This window comes from Apis dorsata, unplaced genomic scaffold (genome assembly GCF_000469605.1).
Source record: "Apis dorsata unplaced genomic scaffold, Apis dorsata 1.3 scaffold_163, whole genome shotgun sequence".
NCBI lineage: Eukaryota > Metazoa > Arthropoda > Insecta > Hymenoptera > Apidae > Apis > Apis dorsata.
In genome coordinates, this window is record NW_006263452.1 from 1,188,911 (window position 1) to 1,189,267 (window position 357).

The 357-nt window shown below is 23.0% G+C and overlaps 1 protein-coding gene across 2 annotated transcripts in view; it reads right to left on the reverse strand.

The window, feature by feature from the left end:
• The window catches only part of LOC102680891, a 12,852-nt gene that overhangs the window by 8,043 nt on the left and 4,452 nt on the right, over window positions 1–357 (reverse strand). The window lies entirely within an intron of this gene.

Here is a 357-nt window from a genome sequence, read left to right on the forward strand (position 1 = left end):
AATTTTTTTTTATAAACAACACTGGTAAACAAAATATTAATATATGTAAAATACTTTTCTGAAATAAATGATGTGAAGTAGAACCAGACAGAAGCAGAACAGAATACACAGATTTCTATAAATAATACCGATGAACCAGTAGGAGGAATTAACATCAAGAAGAGGAGGAAAGGGGAAAGGAGGAAAGCTTCCTCTTATACTGTTACTTTTTAGTATTTTGGCACATAGCCATAATAAAATTGCAAAATTTAAATATATTGAAATAATTATTTTGTAATAATTAATAAAATATATAAAAATCAATTATTAAAAGATAAATTTAAATTAAATTTGTTTGTGTGTATATATATATATATA